Below are 16014 nucleotides of genomic sequence, written 5' to 3' on the forward strand. Positions count from 1 at the left end.
ACTGATTATACCACTCTGCCTTATGGATATTAGCGGTGGTTTTGATAACAGATTTCAACACCCTTTCTCCTGTATTATAGCCGGTCCCTCCAATTCGGGGAAGAGCTATCTTATAAAGAACATCATAGAAGATGTGGACGCAACCGTGTCCCAAGCTCTTGACAACATAGTGTGGTGTTACTCTTGCTGGCAACCTCTCTACGATGATTTGGCTTCGAAAAAAAATAATCTGAAATTTGTGCAAGGTCTCCCCGCCTCGTTGTGTGACGATGACTTGTTCCCGCCCGGTCAAACTAATCTAGTGATCCTTGATGACCTGATGGAGCAGGCCGGTGACAACAGTGAAGTGGAAAAAGCTTTCACAAAGTACACTCATCATAGGAAGTTAAGTATTATTTATTTAGTTCAAAATCTATTTTTTCAAGGTAAAAAAAGCCGCACTATTAATTTAAATGCCAATTATATAATTCTTTTTAAAAACCCCAGAGATAAACTACAGGTCACCGTCTTGGCTCGTCAAATGTACCCTAACCAGACCAAGTTCTTTTTGGAGGCATTTGAGGATGCCACCAAAAAACCCTACGGGTACTTGATTGCGGACTTAAAAGCACAAACCCCAGAAGACTTTCGCCTCAGAACAGGTTTGTGCCCGCCCGATTGGCCGGCAGTGTATGTGCTAAAGAAAAGGAAATAAATAAGAATGTCTGTTCGGATTAAAAGAAATCTGCCGCTTTTGCAAATGTTATTTGAGGGGAGCCCGCGCCATAGGAAAGCTGTGCTGGCAGGGGCCCCCTCGGATTTGATCGAGACCCTGTGTGAAATAGCTTTTAACATCTTACGCGGTAATATACCCCTAACCCCTTCTCAACATTCTAAACTCAAAAAACAAAAAGCGGTTATCAAGATCATCGCTAATAAGAAGTATTCTATTAAAAGAAAAAGAAAGAAGATTAATCAAACCGGGGGTTTTATAGGACCGCTGTTGAGCATAGCCGTGCCTTTCCTAACCAGTCTTCTAGCTTCCAGAGTGGGTTAATAATGGAATATGCTCAGAAAATGTTTTTGATCCCTCAGGAGCAGCTTGAGAAACTGAGAAAAAATGTTGTCGGGCCAGAGCCCATTAGACAAACGGCCGAAAACAACCTGGACTCTGAAATGAAAGCTATACAGGCCAGGGCCGATTTAAATCAGTATTCCAAAGCCCAGTTGTATACCAACACGTTACAGCGCTACCTCCGTCTGGTTAGACAGGGTGAAAAAGATCAAAACATTTTAACTTTAACCATGGCCTATCAAGAAAATGGTTCTGGGGCTGATGCGGGGGGTACGGTTGATAAAGATGTTGCGGTGACCGAACCTGTTGAGAGTTCAGAGGGAGATGTTGTAACGGATGTTTTGAGAAACATGCCGGCCAGAAGCAAAAGACATGCACAATATATCCTGCACAAAATGGTTCAGAAACCGCGGGTAACTGCTTGGAATGAACAGGGTGAATTTGTTTTTAAAGGACAACTGATCAAAGGTTCACACATGTTTGATTTGTTGAAGAGTGTCACTAGCACTAATAAGGTACCCGATAGTCGCCGACCTGTAGGCTGGAATGCTTACCTACAGGCGATGGCCTGTCTGAACATGCCCCAATCAACAGTTCCTAACCAGGAAACGCTACAAAAAATCCGCCCCTTGTAAAGAGGTGGAGCCTGATCTGACTCCGATATCTCATTACTCTGACCGTGCTGAGCGACCATCCTCAGGATCTATCCATCGTTGGGAAGCTTATTAATATCATGTTTTTATTTGTCTCCCCTGTAAATAATGACCCGACAAACAATTTTTTTTTTTTTTTTTTTTTTCAAATGTTGTACATTTATTTATACCATAACCCCTGCTTTGTATAAGAATTGTGTTGAATAAAAACAAAACTAATGATTCAAAGGCTGTTTTCATTATTTTTTCACCATAACACGCATGACATGTTTTAAAATCCTCACAAGAACACCCCATCTGTATACATGGCTGGCTAGGGTCGTAAGTCATTGTGTTATAAGGGGGGGTCCACAGTGTACTGACAAACTCTGCCACTTTTTTATAATTTTGGCCTAAATCCTCACTGTACAAGGCCATAATATCGGGGTATGACCTTCCTTTAGATCTATGATATAAGAAAAACACACAGTGTTGACCACAAGTGAAGGTCTGAAGACTTTGTACTTGACGACCGCTGTAAATGGTTTCTTGACAGTTGTTGAGCAGAAAGTTATTTATCTTCCGAGGGAAAGGTCTGAAATCCGGGGGGTTTGCATAGGAATCAAAAAATTCACCACGGTGGTCCTCCCTTAGATAAATAGCCAGCCAATGTTCTCCGGGCATATTTTTAGGGTGTGTGTTGATTATGTACATTGCTGGTAAATTCTTGATCTTAAATTTAGGCAGCTGATCGCAGGCGTAGACTCCTTGAAACAGTTTCCGTGAGCCGGCCAGGGCATTCATGATGTGGTTGAGCTCTCTGGTGTTCATTTTAATAATAATCATACAGAATGTTTCTCCTCTGATTCTCCTCAATAATGTTGTCAAACACAGCATTCACGACCATATTTACAGTGCGTGGTAGAGGCTGCTTGAAACGCATCACCAAACGCATATTGCACGTCTTCATCAGTGAAAAATGTTGTCCACACTCTTCGTCAGGGGTCAGGTTGAAACCGTACAGGGTGTAACCGCTGCAGTATTCCCGGCGATCGATCAGCAGAGTTTGATCCTTGAGATGGCGACCCGTAGCCAGTACTAGACTGTAATATTCACGAACCGCATTGCCGTTTTCAAAGTCAGGTTGAAAAGGTCTGGATGGAACCTGCACACCATCGATGTACAACGCTATAAATTCCGCGTTATAATGTTTAAAGATAAAGGGGTTCTTGTTGTAAACCCCGGTAAATGCATCATTATCCACGAGACCTATAATAACCTGTTTTGGGAGCTGTCCTAGAAACAGATTTTCCTGGTTCATCACCCGTGTCCCTGCGGGGATACTGTGGACTTTCATATAGACTCTTTCGATCGGGTACTTGGCGTTTGCCGTCATTAACGCCTGCGCGTGTCCTAGTTTAACCGCCGGGGAGACGGACACTTTTTTCACAAACAGCGAGGCCGATAATATGGTCAGTTTATATTTTTCAGTATCAGGGGTCATCAGACAAAAAGCACTTTTACTACGGATCATTTTAATTTTAATGTCTACCCCGTTGAGCATGAGTTTTTCTTGGAAAAATATGTCTGCATGGATATGCCCCATTAGCTCAAAGGTCCTCCCTTCTGTTGAAAAGGCCGTTCTTTTTTGCAAACCCTTATTGAGTCCCTCTGGATCCTTGTCGTCCATAGCTTCCGGGATTTCTTTGAAGAAAAGGCCGGGGTTGAACTGTTTGCTTAGGGTCTCCTCACTATAATTAAGGATACACTCCATCATGGCTCTATAGGGGTAAGTATTGCTGCTTTGACTAATGAGCCGATCTCCCAGGGTCACATCCACCTGTGAAAACATGGTGGCCACCGGGTAATTGATGACCCCAGCGTTGGTCGTCTTCTCGATTGCATCGCCATCCTCATCAGTCACTTTACAGTTCATTAAAATAAATGTGTTATTCAAATCAATATAATCCTCGCCATTGCCAGCCATAAAAAACTCCAGAGGGGCCGTGTCTGAAATTGCAGAAAGAGGGGGAATCTCTACATATATGATCTTATCTATACTCGTTTGAGTGTATGGAACTGTAAACAGATCCAGTTCTGATTTGACGCATTCTTCCAATAGACTGTGGACAAAAGACATGTTTAAAAGATGTATCCTGAGGCTCTATTTTTCTTTCTTTGAGACTTTCTTTTTGCAGGTTTTTTCTTGTGCTGCTTCCTTCTCCGAGTGTTTCCACGATATGTTGGAGAATGAGAGATTCTTCGTTTTTTGTTAGCCACGGATCTTCGTCGCCCTGGTGGACACATGCTGTTTCTTCTTTTACCCCCCCTCCTCGCCATTACCATGAGACCCGAACCCTCCTGATGCTCATGGCTAGCTGCCCGGTTCATAACATTGGTGAACACGTCACTAACAATATTTTTAGCCGCTGATTTCAAGTGGGGTCTGGCTATAGCAAAGCCTCTCTTAAGCAGGGGTACGGCCATTCTAAAGAGACCACGAAAGAGTCCTCCTAGACCGGCGCCATACATTGTGGGGGCTCCTACAAAACCGGGCAAGCCGTTCCATCTTGCATCTTGTAATAATCCACATAGGCGCTAGGATCTACATAACCCCTCGAGGTAGCCATTTTAATAATGTACACACTGTTTCAGGGGTCGAAAATGTAGTTTGACATTAACTTTACCGAAGCGGAAGGGTACGTTGATATTCTGATCCGATTTTACTTCGATCGTGATGTTGTCAAATTGGGTCTTTGAGACTGGTACGTAGTGTGGTTTGTCATAAGTAATTGTGACCATGTCATTGCTTTTACCTTTAATAAGTACATTTCTCAAAAGGGGGACATAACTATCCCCGACCCTCTGGTGGGTTATGATATCCGTATACACATAAAGAGTGTAAAAGCCGCCCCACCACTTCTGAGAACCTGCTCTCTGTGTCAGAATAGAACCCAAATATACGCCCCAGTTGGCCGCTGGTTTGAATGCTAATACCTGGTTTTGACACCTTGTACACTCTGTTTTTAATAGGGTTGTAATATAGCTTGATGTTGGGGGTGCCTTCTGAGAACTGTTTATGCATCTCATCTAATATTTTATCCACATTGTCATAATAACCTCCTTGTATCGTGAATGTCCATTGACTCTTTTTAACATCATCAAAAATGGCGAAGGTGGCATCCTTATCTTGTAAAACAGCCCAAGTGTAAGGATACTGTATTTCCGCCAACCCCACTTCCCACGACCCCCTTAGATCTATAGATTTTCCAAATTGTACCGTGTAACTGGATATTTCATTTTTAGGGTATATATCGAGAGAGGCGTTACTGGGTAGAGTCACGTAGAAGCCTCCTGATTCCATCTTGAGTATCGAAAGTAATGCCCACAACACACCCGCGGGCAAGTTGTTATAAGGATTGAATATCGCAAACCTGTTGTTCCGGGACCCAACTATTGAACTTTTCAGGCCATCCAAGCCATTTCATCAACACATATTTTTTCCGGTTCTGGGTTTTTTCAGCTAATATCTTTTCAACTCTGTATACACTGTCTTTACCCACAATAATTTTTTGTAACTCGGCTTCGTAAAACGTTCCTTCTATATCCTCCCCGTCATAGTCTTTTAACCGGTACACGGGTGGGTCTCTAGCCAACTGTTCGGTAACTGTAAAATATTCGTCAGAAAATGTTTGTTCATAACCTTTGGCAAAAGTACTCCTTAGCTTTGAAACGCGAACCACATCACCGATGTTGAACTTATAAGTAGTTTTTCCCTTCTTAATAAATGGTCCGTATAATTTTTTATAGACCTTAAAAGAATTACTTTGATCAACATCTATAGGCTTCATTTTAATACTGGTGTGATACCCTTGGTTGTAAGCATCGATAAAATCCTGAACTTTATCAAAATACTTGAACGTGTTGACCGCTGTAAAATATCTCCACATTTTGGTCTTTATGGTGCGGTTAAACCTCTCCACTACCAATGCCTTAAGCTCATTACCGGTGGTGAAATGATGTATTTTGTGTCTCTTCAGTAGATTCTGAAATTCTCTGTTGAGAAACTCTTTTCCTTTATCAGTCTGCAGTTATTTAGGACATCGACCCTGGGACAATATATCCTCAAAGGCCCTTGTCACCGCCCGACCTGTTTTATTATGTAGAATGCGAGCCCAGGCATTTTTTGATAACACATCGATACACATCAACATCAATTTGTGACCATTGTTATGTTTTGATAAATTTGACATATCGACTAGATCCATTTGCCATTGTGAGTCTATGTCAGTTGCATATACGCGGTTTCTTTTAAAGTTAATCCTGAGAGGTTTATGTAAGGTATAGGCGTCTTGTTCCCGTAACCATTCTGAAACAACCACATCATTAACCTTCACTCCGGCCTCAGCGAGTCCTCTTTGAAAACCCTTCTTACCCGCCAAACCCCCAATCTTGGCTGGGTTGTAGTATAGTTCCTGCATTTGGGGAGCTTGCCGAGTCATTCTGTCAAATAACCAAACAGACCCACACTATGCGCAAAGTTTTTATACAAGGTTTTTTATTCAACTTCAGGAGAGCAGATACCCCTTTTTAGACATTTGAGAAAAGTATAACATACACAACAATTTTTTCTACGGTCCAGACAAAAAGAAATCAGATGATTGGTTACTTGATCTATATCAACAAATATACCTGTTTCTTTATCTTGTAGGCACACACCTCAGTTACATATGTAAATAAAACAACAATATGACCTATTTTAAAAGTAAACAGAGGTGTATTAAACATGCTCAGCAAAAGGTCCTACAGATGTTGATGAAATGGCCTAATATCATTCTTGGCCCCCTTGAGCGCTTCATCCCAGTGTTCGTACCCCCCGGTCTTTGTTACAGCAGCCATTCACTTTTCCAGGTTTGAAAGTTGATCCTCATCGATGGTTAAATCTGTAGAGAAAAGGCTCGTGTTGGCTACTTTTCTGTCAAGCACATGGTGTAATAGCGCTCTCAGGTTAGCTGCAGAGTGTTGATGACAGAACCAGTTGCAGAAGCAGTCCAGAACATTCCCCATGTTCAAAGTCCCTTAGTTCAGGTCAGAGTCTGAATCAGTGGCGTAGATGTCGAATTCCTCGTCGCTGCCCCCAGCTTTAACTTCTTTACGGAAGAAATAAGCTTTTAGCTTGCCAGCGGTTTTTCTACTCGGCTCATCCAGGTCATTGACCAGCTGCCCAAGTTTCTCTATTATAAACGGCTCCTTTTTCAGCTCCAGCAAAATCTCATCTATGATTTTCTGGACTTGTCCCGCAGTGACATGTATGTGGGAGTAAGACAACGCCTTGATTAGTGCCGGTTTCAGCCACGGTTTGTTCAGTCTTCTGTAAAACACGTTGAAATAGAACAGGAAATAGTAACGGTCTGGTTCAAACAAACAACTGTGTCTCAACTGACTGGGGTGATTCACTTCACACCCCCGACAGACTTCTTTCAGAGCTCGGTCGATGAGAGCACTCAGAATATACACCAGGGTGCTTTTAACCACTCTGCTTACTTGGTCACATACCCCGGGCATAAATCCTGCGTCTTCATCACGCCCCTGGGACAGTCCGATGCTCATTGGGTCGCCTGGTGGTTTGTGGGGTGTTTCTACATCCATTGGACTGACCCCCTCCTGAGACGCACAGACGGTAGACAGTTCGGCAAAATCGAGGCCCTCCATGAGCTCCAGAGGCTGGGGATCCCCGAGACTCATTTGGACATCCATCGCACCGCATGTTGTTTCGTCCTGAGGGACCGGGGTCTGAGGTCTTGGAGGGTAACCGCAGTCAGAGGGTTCCAGAGTGTATACAAAATCTGGGGAATAGAACCAGGGGTGATCCCGGGTTTGAAGAGGCCTGTAGAGCCTGTCGACGTCCGCAGCTTTCGGGTAAGACATTCTCTTTAATTTTAAACCATGAATGAATTGTTGCGCCTTTTATCCTATCTCTTCACTACGTCACGACACACCGCCCTCTTAGAAGAGAGTAGCCCCTGAGCCGTCAGACCCCCCTCCAAAACCCCACACGTCGTCGGTTTTATCATCGTCGTCGTCATTCAAGGGGGATATATAATCCATAATCCAGCATATTCTCCTTCTAACCAAATCCAGTTGCGAACATTTGGTCAAGATGTCAAAACCATCATTTATACAGTTTATGACCTCTTTCAAGAACGGCCAGTCCACGGCGTCAAACATAATTTCAGTAACCTGTTTTTCTGGATCCTCCACACCCCCTTCAATAGGGTTTGTAATCAGGGTACTGCTAAACAAAACCTTACGATCTGTAGTTTGAGATAGACTCTTCACCACTCTACCGTAGTTCTGCAAGCTTTCCCATTCACACCTTTCAAAACCCTGAGTCGGAGACTCCATTTCGCATTCTCTTGGACCCTCTTGCAAGCCTTCTAGAGTCTTATCCACAAGCCCCAGATCTCTCCAGGCCATCACCTTCAACCAGTCCTCATAAGAGTATTCAATTACCGTCTCAAAAGGTTCCAACGTACCCTCCTTCTCTCCCAAAGCAAAAAGCTCCACTCCAACATAGCTGGGATCCCTTTTAAAGCGCAGGGCGACCTGCCTTTGAAAGAGTTTCCAAAGTGTCCTGATGTGCCCTTTAGCAATGCCAAACAGGTCTGTGAAAATGGCATCCTTTCGCGGCACTTCAGACGCCATCTCACAGTCTAGCCGACCTGAAATGCGAAACCTTTATCTCACAGGCTGGCCCACGGGAAACGCCTGTGTGCGTTTTACCAGCCGGCTTCGATAGGAGTTATTCGAAATACCAGGACGGGTTGGTTTCCGTAGTGTAGTGGCTATCACATTTGCCTCACACGCGAAAGGTCCCCGGTTCGAAACCGGGTGGAAACAACCCGCGGTGCACGTGTGCCAGTGCCGTGTTACCCGTCCCCCATCTCTCTGCCCCAAGGGTGGCTGTCGTTTTCTCTTCCTCGGAGTGGCAAGAAATCCTGACCTTGAGAACAAACGATGTAAGAAGGGTAGCTTTGCGAGGCGCTGGAACTGACACTTTTAAAATCGATACATGTTGTTGCTGTTACAATACGACCGTAGCAGGATCGGCGACATTGCTGTTACTCTTATGTAGTTGAAGGCGCAAAATAGCTCTGATAGTCTGGTGGTGACGGAAGACCACCAGCCGTTTGAACAAGCCATTCAGCATCACCTTGTTGGGCTAAGTGCAGGCACTGTCTGATCGCAGGGCGTCCTGCCTTTGAAAGAGTTTCCGAAGTATCCCGAAATCGGTGCACTCAGAGCGTCCGTCCGTCGACAGGATGAAATTGTAAACGCTGGTGTAGCCACTTTTAATTAAAATCTGATGATGATGATGATGATGATGTTGTTGTTCTTGTTGTTCTTGTTGTCGTCGTGGTCGCCGTCATTATTATTGTTAAAGTAAAGCAGTAGTTAGATTTGTTGCTACCGTAAGGTGTAGAAGGCACAATAGCTCTGATAGTCTGGTGGTGAAGGAAGACCACCAGCCGTTTGAACAAGCCATTCAGCATCACCTTGTTGGGCTAAGTGCACGCACTGTCTGATCGCAGGGCGTCCTGCCTTTGAAAGAGTTTCCGAAGTATCCCGAAATCGGTGCACTCAGAGCGTCCGTCCGTCGACAGGTTGAAATTGTAAACGCTGGTGTAGCCACTTTTAATTAAAATCTGATGATGATGTTATTGTTCTTGTTTTTCTTTTTGTCGTCGAGGTCGCCGTCATTATTATTGTTAAAGTAAAGCTACCGTAAGGTGTAGAAGGCACAATAGCTCTGTGATTGTCTGATGGTGGCACAAGACGAGCAGCAGCTGTTTGAACAAGCCAGTGAGCATCACCTTGTTGGGGTAAGTGTAAGTCTTGTCATAGCTCAGGGCGTTCTTCCTTTGAAAGAGTTTCCAAAGTGTCCTGATGTGTCCTTGAGCAATGCAAAATAGGTCAGTGAAAATAGAAACCTTTATCTCACAGGCTGGCCCACGGGAAACACCTGTGCGCGTTTTACCAGCCGGCTTCGATGGGAGCCATTCAAAACACCACGACATGTCGGTTTCCGTAGTGTAGTGGCTATCACGTTCGCCTCACACGCGAAAGGTCCCTGGTTCGAAACCGGGCGGAAACAACCTGCGGTGCACGCGTGCTAGTGCTTTGTTATCTGTCCCTGTAACGCGGCCGGCCATCGTTTTCTCTTCCTCGGAGTGTCAAGAAATCCTGACCTTGAGAACAAACGATCACAGAAGGGTAGCTTTGCGAGGCGCTGGAACTGACAGTTTTAAAATCGATACATGTTGTTGCTGTTACAATACGACCGTAGCAGGATCGGCGACATTGCTGTTACTCTTATGAGTAGATAGTAGGGTTTTATGGGCGCGGCCTATTTTGTTATGACGTATGCCCTAAGCTTATTAATATTCCTACGTCATAATTGGGGGGCGTGATTTTAGGTAGAGTTATTTCCTTAATTATTCCTACGTCATATCCGTCAGAAAGTGTACACCCATAAAACCCTGAACAACAAGGCCGCCCATAACCTGTTGTTCTTGTTGTTCTTGTTGGTCAACTGTAGAGTGTGAATGGGTCGGCTCTTCCTGTAGTGTTTGGGGGTCTTTTTTAAATATACATGTAATGGTTTAGTAAATCTAAACCGTTATAAGATCAACAAGTTCTGTTGTCTGTAATGGTCCCAGGTCTTAACAATGCCAGTTTTGAATAGTGCGTTTATCATATTCACACTGTCTCTGTCTGTCTCTCTCTCTCTCTCGCCCAATCATTTTATAAGATCAACAAGTTCTGTTGTCTGTTATGATCCCAGGTCCTAACAATGCCTGTTTTGCATAGGGTACTTATGTTATCCACACTGTATCTGGCTCTGTCTCTCCCCTCAAATTTAATTAAAAATAAAATTAAAAAAGAGGGTGTGTGTGTGGGTGTTTGTGTGTATAGGTTAATTGTTTTTGTAAAAAAAAAAAAAAAAAGCTGTGGTTATATTTTATCTCTCACATAATGTGTTCAGTCGTTTTACTTAAATACATTCTAGGGTCTTAAAGCTCATAAGAGTTAGACTTAAGATAAGGATATGCTTTTAAGGTATTTTAGCAGTCTCAATCCCTGATGATAAGGAATCGTTTAAAAAATAAAAACAACTGATCACTCAATGCTAAATAGATCACAACACTCAAGGCTAAATCACTCACACTATGGGTGGCGGGAGTGGGCTCAGACAACAGTACGTATGGCATGTGGTATCAAAACATTCAGAATACTTTTAACCTATATAATTTATAAGCTTTGTAAAATAAACCCAAATATCTCTTTTGCGGGGATAAACGCTGGTCTGAGTAGTTTGTGACTTGTTTAATACCAAACAAAGCATCGCTATTAAAAAAAAAAAAAAAAATCACTGTAAAAGCGCTAGTTATTTTAGATCTTTATAGTTATTTTCTTGGCTCAGGTTGTTTTTTAGCTTAGGCCAGACCAGAGCAATGCCTTACACGCAGATCCGGCATGTGGCCATCAGTATAAGTATGAAGGTCTGGTCTTCAGCTCGACAGACTCTTACTGACCTTTCGATTTAAGACTAAAGATCAACAATGTCCGGAAACAACATCAGCGACTTCGATTTAAATGAGTTTTTAGGCAAGTCTTCAGATTATTTTCATTGACTCAGAGCGTGTTGTGTGCATGTATTGTAAATAAGGCTATAACATCTGTTTTAAGTTCTGTAAAATTATTTTTCAGCCAGTCAACAAGAGTTAATTCCCAACGCTGAGGAGATCATCTGGAACAACGACGGTAAGATTTTTGTGTTTGCGCTCATGGGTTCTTATGTATGGGTGTGTGTGGTTTTGAAGCGGCTCATTAGAGTTATGAAAACGTTTTAATATATATTAATGCCGGTCTCTTTAATTACACAGAAACTATCGAAAGGCCTGTGATTAATGTCTCCGAGGATCGACCAAGAGAAGTGGTTGTCCCTAGACAGACTGTCTGCCGACCGGGTAAGAACTAAATCCCTGTTTGTTTGTATAACGTTTCTGTAAGATGTTTGAGTCCAGTTTTGTTAATTTTAAAAAATTATCCTGTCTAACAGTATTAAGAAACGTGGTTCGAGACAACGAAAGGCCTTCCACATCGAGGGCTTGTTTCGTTTTACCTTCGAGAACCGTAACCTTTCAAGAATCTGAAAGGCCATCAGCCCCGGTATCTGATAGCTGTGAGTATATGTCTGCAGCCTGTAAGAGGTTAAAGCTTTTTATAAAGCGGTGTGGTTAAAGGTTAAACATGTCTCTTACCTTCACAGCGGTGCAAAAAGCTAAACCAGCCGAAAAAAATAAGAAACGATTATTCTGTGGAGGTAAGTAAGATCTTTCAAACTTTAATGTTTTTAAAAGGGCTTTGTTTGCCCGTTGACGGCTAATATTTAAGCGATGGGTGACCGTTTCCTGTAGGGCGGGGGGTTCTGGGAAAGATCTTTAGAAGTCCAGACAGGTCTAGGCTTGTTTCTGGGGATCGTGTTTAGAAATGACTGATTGCCGTACCGTCTGGTTAGGAAGTAAAGCCGTCCGAAAGGGTTTAGTAAGTTGTTTGACTTATCTCCCGCTATTATACTTCTGTTTTAAAGTGGTTGTAGGAAAAGGCTTGAAGGTGTTCATTGTATTTAATATTTAAACAGATCGTGAAAACGTTTGTGAAACAGGAAGTCCCGGGATCAGGAATCGTTTACACTTGGAAGGTTCGTTTAAAAATGAAATGTTGTTGTGTGTGTGTGTGTTTTATTAACAATATTACAGTTTTTAAAGAAACATTTAAGAAACAGTTTATTTACAGCGGCTTCTCTGTTTTACATTTATTATCAAGTCCTAATAAATATATTGTCTGTAAATAATATTGCGTTGTAGTGAATGTCTAAGGCTATTTTCAAAGGTCTAAAAAAGCTAAAGGTTTTGAATGTCCTGGACATGTTGTTTTAAGTTTGATTTCTGTCGCCGTTTAAAGATGTAAATGTAATGTATATTTTTATTCTTCCCAAGACTCTTGGGATAGTCATTCTGTGGATGAGCTATTGAGAACAATTACCCCGTCTAAGTGGGATCAAACATCTTCCCCGGTGAGATCACCGAGAGGATCCCCCACGGTGGTCTTGGAGACCCCCCAACATCTACTCAGGCCACAGCCTTCTGGGGGTAATTCAACACCCCAGATTCAGCCCGCCGCATTGTCGGGCGGAACAAATACAGGCATCCAACAACCTCATGGGTCGCCGTCAGTCAGGGCTGACACACCACCCAACGACGGCCTGGTTTCAACATCGTTCCCCCAGACCCGTTTCTTGGCTACAGAAACGCGGAACAGTACCCCGCGCTTGGCCAGGGTGTCACCGCAAAGGCCTTCTTGGTCTCCGTCCATGAGTATACGCTCGCTCCCTGCCTCCTTCGACCGAGATTTACCGGAGCGACCATCCTTTGAAGCTGAGCCAGGCCACCAGCCCCCGGAGCTACTTCCTGAAGGTCGGCATGAGTTGCTACATACTTTGTTACAAAATCAAAGACTTGTGTTAGTGGGGCAAAACCTGGTGATAGAGAGCCAAAACACCCTTATTAATACCCTTACTAACGAATTGTACCGTATTTAATGTTTTAATAGACACAAAACGCCTTACTATTGTGGGTTGTTGGAAAAATAAAAAATAAATTAAAAAATGTCCTGACTTGGTAAAAGAACTCACAAACTAAAGGATTATGAACAAGCTAGGGCCCCAAAAAGACCTTCCCGAGAGAACATCCCCGGCCCTGTTGTGAACTCCTCTGATGTCCCAATGAACCTGGAACTATTACAAATGATAAATGATTTAAATAACCCCCAATTACCACCGATAGAATGTGAATTAACAGACTTACCAGTGAACCCCGACCTGTTACAGATGGTCAATGATCTAAATAACCACCTCCCACCGGTAGCGCTTATAGAGGTTCACCCCCTAGTTCACCCCGATTTGTTTGAAATGGTGGAGGCTTTGGAGGAGCTACCCCGACCAAATTCTGCCCCTATTATAAATGATTTGAGACAATTAGAACACAGGATGGCGGCAGAAGCAGCCATCACTATAGAGGAGGGTCTTGACATTAACCGGTTGGATATCTTTGAAGGACTTTTACAGGCTTTAAATGAGCCTCCTCAAAAAGGGGGTTTTGTAGATGTCAGCAGTGGGGGTGTTCGGAATGTGGAGGGTTCTGAGACTGATAAGGCTGTGGAGGACATGCTCTGTGAGAATGTAGGGGGTGAAGGCTTTGTTCAAAATGATGATGTGTCCAAGAGTACCAGTGATCCCGTGATTATAGATAGACCGGCCTATAACAATTTTGAAATGATTCAGCGTTTTAATTTTGCAGAACTTTTAAATTGTGACAATTATGCAGAAATATTTGTCAACATACACGAGGCCTTGCAGAAAATGCTTGAACAGGTTGCTGAAAGGGTCAGACCTCGAGATGTTGTACAGTTAGAACTCAGAGGGGATGATTTGTTTAGCAACCTATCTGTAATGCTGAGTGGAGATAATTTAGATGTCTGGCTAAAATCGAAGCGTTATTGCAAAGTAACGCAGCCATCTTAGCTGATGAAAGTCTGTCTCTGGTAATGAATGTGGTTCGTAACCCTGAGGGTGGGGCGCTTAGAAGACTGTCGAAATGCTTGAAGAACGACATAATTAGGACCAAGCTCAGGCAATTAGTGGTGAGTTCCAGTGGGGACAATAAGCTCTGTTTTGCTTACAGTTTAATAAAACTACTCACCCCCGACATGCCTGAACCCCAAGCTCTGCAAGAGGCTTTAATGCTTCATCAGAGGGCCTGCTTAAACTCTCAACAGATGGTTGCCTTTTCAGACATCACCAAGTTTGAGGAGTTGTTGTCTTTAAAAATTGTTGTGTGGTACCGTTGTGAGGTAAAGGAAGTATTTGTGAAATTTCAGATACATCCTGAAACCCATACACAGACACTGTTTCTCTTCCTAAGTGATAGTCATTACTTTGGAATAAAGAGTTTGACGGCTTTTTTGGGTTGTTCGTATGTTTGTCATTGGTGTTATAAGGCCTTCAATGATAAGCTTAAGCACCGCTGTGACGGTTACTGTAACGTCTGTTTCAATCCGCAATGTCGTAAGGGTTTGGCCCCTACCATCCGATGTAAAGATTGCTTAAGGATTTGTCTCTCAGCGTTCTGTTTTTCCGAGCATAAGGTACAGAGGGCCGCTGCTGAGGGGGTTAAAAAACGGAGTTATTGTGATCAAACTAAATATTGCCCGCAGTGTTGCCTCCAGTACCGTTTTCATGAGGTTAAACCACACAAATGTCTGGAGCCGAGATGCAGGATCTGTAATGCTGATTTAACCCCGGGGTCCGAACACCAGTGCTTTATTCAGCCGGTTAAAAAGGAGCCGCCGCACAACCGGTATGTCTTTTTTGCTTTTGAATGCCGGCAAGAAAACGGGGTCCACGTTGCTAATTATATACACTGTATTGACATGTTGGATCGTGAGTGGTCAGCTAGCGGTGAGAGTTGTGTCAGGGATTTCTTTACGCGGTATCGCGGTCCAAAATACCTCAATTACACATTTATTGCCCACAATGCTAAGGGTTATGATTCTTACATTTTGATGAAGTATCTGGTGGAAAATGGGGTGACCCCAAAAATAATAGCTCAGGGTAGCAAGATCATGTGTTTCACCGACGAAGCTTTCAACTAACGTTACATAGACTCGTTAAATTTCCTCCCCATGAAATTGAGCGCTTTGCCTAAGGCTCTGGGTTTTGAGGCTCAGAAGAAAGGTTGGTTCTGCCATTTTTTTAATACTAAGGACACTCAAAATTATCGAGGGTCCTACCCGCCCGCCTCTTATTATGGGGTTGATACTATGATGTCTCATGAGAGGGAGGAATTCTTTAAATGGTACAATACGGTTAAGGGAGGTGTTTTTGATTTCCGAGAAGAGATGGCCGCTTATTGTAAAAATGATGTGGTGATCCTTAAAGAAGCCTGTGTGCGTTTCCGCGCCGAGGTTATCAACACATCGGGTCTCGACCCTTTGCAAAGTGTGACCATAGCGTCTCTCTGCATGAAAATGTATCGGTCCAATTTCTTGCAGAAAAACACTATAGCGGTCACCACTTCTGACAACTATCGTGCTAGACAAAAGAACTTTTCGACTGTCTCCATACAGTGGCTGGAATACCTGAGTGCCCGGGATAACATCTTCATCAGACATGCTTTAAATCAAGGGGAAGTCAAAATGGGGCCT

The 16014-nt window shown here is 43.3% G+C and overlaps 2 non-coding genes across 2 annotated transcripts; both read left to right on the forward strand.

Moving 5' to 3' along the window:
* The first annotated feature begins 8513 nt into the window (after positions 1 to 8513).
* Positions 8514 to 8586, forward strand: trnav-cac (transfer RNA valine (anticodon CAC)). The gene has a single exon. It is a non-coding gene; the product is annotated as a tRNA-Val (tRNA).
* A 1182-nt stretch (positions 8587 to 9768) lies between these two features.
* Positions 9769 to 9841, forward strand: trnav-cac (transfer RNA valine (anticodon CAC)). The gene has a single exon. It is a non-coding gene; the product is annotated as a tRNA-Val (tRNA).
* The last annotated feature ends 6173 nt before the right edge of the window (positions 9842 to 16014 follow it).

Source organism: Amia ocellicauda (genome assembly GCF_036373705.1).
Source record: "Amia ocellicauda isolate fAmiCal2 chromosome 11 unlocalized genomic scaffold, fAmiCal2.hap1 SUPER_11_unloc_4, whole genome shotgun sequence".
Taxonomy (NCBI): domain Eukaryota; kingdom Metazoa; phylum Chordata; class Actinopteri; order Amiiformes; family Amiidae; genus Amia; species Amia ocellicauda.